The sequence below is a fragment of the Lutra lutra genome, chromosome 3 (assembly GCF_902655055.1).
Source record: "Lutra lutra chromosome 3, mLutLut1.2, whole genome shotgun sequence".
Lineage (NCBI taxonomy): Eukaryota > Metazoa > Chordata > Mammalia > Carnivora > Mustelidae > Lutra > Lutra lutra.
In genome coordinates this window covers 4,529,998-4,532,302 of record NC_062280.1, presented here as the reverse complement: position 1 = coordinate 4,532,302, position 2,305 = coordinate 4,529,998, and the positions used below count along the sequence as shown (strand labels likewise).

General features: G+C 49.8%; 1 pseudogene; it reads left to right on the top strand.

Moving 5' to 3' along the window:
- Positions 1–277: 277 nt before the first annotated feature.
- On the top strand, positions 278–1,568 carry LOC125094966 (non-POU domain-containing octamer-binding protein-like; annotated as a pseudogene).
- Positions 1,569–2,305: the final 737 nt, after the last annotated feature.

The following is a 2,305-nucleotide window of genomic DNA, read 5'->3' as shown; positions in this document are numbered from 1 at the left end:
CCCCAAAACTTAACTGCTGATATCATGCGGTTGACCAGAAGCCTTGCCAACAACATGGACAGTCAATGAACACATATTTTGTATGTTTATGCATTATATTCTATATTCTTATAATAAAGCAAGAGAAAAGAAAATAGGGACAAGAAAATGCATTCACAGGTCGCCGTTACTCTGAGGAGAGAACAGTCGGTAGAGGGTGCAAAAATGCAGAGCAATTAAAACCTTTAACTTGGAGAAGCAAAACCATGCTCCAAGGAAGCAGCAGCAGCAGCACCACCAGCAGCCGCCACCGCCACCAACACCTGCAAATGGGCAACAGGCCAGCAGCCAGGATGAAGGCTTGACTATCGACCTGAAGAATTTTAGGAAACCAGGAGAGAAGACCTTCACCCAACGTAGCCGGCTCCTTGTGGGCAATCTTCCTCCTGACATCACTGAGGAGGAGATGAGGAAACTATTTGAGAAATATGGGAAGGCAGGCAAAGTCTTCATTCATAAGGATAAGGGCTTTGGCTTTATCCGCTTGGAAACATGAACCCTAGCGGAGATTGCCAAAGTAGAACTGGACAACATGCCACTCCGTGGAAAGCAGCCGCGTGTGCGCTTTGCCTGCCATAGTGCATCCCTTACAGTCCGAAACCTTCCTCAGTATGTTTCCAATGAACTGCTGGAGGAAGCCTTTTCGGTGTTTGGCCAGGTGGAAAGGGCTGTGGTCATCGCGGATGATCGAGGAAGGCCCTCAGGAAAAGGCATTGTTGAATTCTTAGGAAGCCAGCTGCTCGGAAAGCTCTGGACAGGTGCAGTGAATGCTCCTTCCTGCTAACCACATTTCCTCGGCCTGTGACTGTGGAGCCCATGGACCAGTTGGATGATGAAGAGGGACTTCCGGAGAAGCTGGTTATAAAGAACCAGCGATTTCACAAGGAGCGAGAGCGGCCACCCAGATTTGCACAGCCTGGCTCCTTTGAGAATGAGTATGCCATGCGCTGGAAGGCACTCTTTGAGATGGAGAAGCAGCAGCAGGACCAAGTGGACAGCAACATCAAGGAGGCTCGTGCGAAGCTGGAGATGGAGATGGAGGCTGCTCGCCGTGAGCACCAGGTGGTGCTGATGAGACGGGGCTTGATGAGGCGCCGGGAAGAACTTCGGGGGATGGAGGAGCTGCACAACCAAGAGGTGCAAAACGAAAGCCGCTGGAGCTCAGGCAGGAGGAGGAGCTTAGGCGCCGTGAGGAAGAGATGCGACGGCAACAGGAAGAAATGATGCGGCCACAGCAGGAAGGATTCAAGGGAACATTCCCTGTTGCGAGAGGACAGGAGATACGGATGGGCCAGATGGCTACGGGAGGTGCTATGGGAATAAACAACAGAGGCACCATGCCCCCTGCTCCAGTGCCCGCTGGCGCCCCAGCTCCTCCAGGACCTGCCACTATGATGCCAGATGGAACCTTGGGACTGACCCCACCAAGAACTGAATGCTTTGGCCAAGCTGCTACCATGGAAGGAATTGGGGCAATTGGTGGAACCCCTCCTGCATTCAGCCGTGCAGCTCCTAACAAACGTCCCTGATACTAATAAAAATTTCAATGTCTAGTTTCTCAAAAACCCTTTAAAGAAGGACCCTTTTTGGACTCGCCAGAATTCTGCCCTGGAAAAGTGTTAGGGATTCCTCCCAATAGTTAGGTCCCCTTTGCCTGTACTACTCAGGGAGTTTGCTGGAGGCTGAGGGCAAGGGAGGGGCCAGAGTTAACACATCGGTTCAGTGTGGTGAATCGTTAACTAATCGGTTCTGTGCAGTGCATTCCTGAAGTCTCATGTGATTGTTGAGGGCCTGGGCTGGGGGGAACCATGGCAAAATGGATCCAGTTAGAGCCCCCATTAATCTTGATCATTCCATCCTTTGTCCATCCTGTTTTATTTGGTTTCTCATTATACTCTTCAACCCCAGAGACACTGCCACATACACCACAAAAACAAATCCCCCAATGACCTTAGCCCCGTTGTTCCATTCATTCACAGGTGGGAATTCAGGCAAATGTCCACAGAGGTCACAGACAACATACATACGGTTCTGTTATATCCCATATATTACCCCTTCATGTCCTAAGGAAGACATTTTCTCTTAGAGATTTTCATTTTAGTGTATCTTTAAAAAATCTTGTGTTAAGTTGCCTCCATCTTTTTTCTTGGGTTTGGACAACCCAGGAACGGCCCTTTTGTGTCTATGATGTTGCTGTTCACAGCTTTTCTTGATAGGCCTAGTACAATCTTGGGAACAGGGTTGCTGTATGCTGAAGGTCGGACAG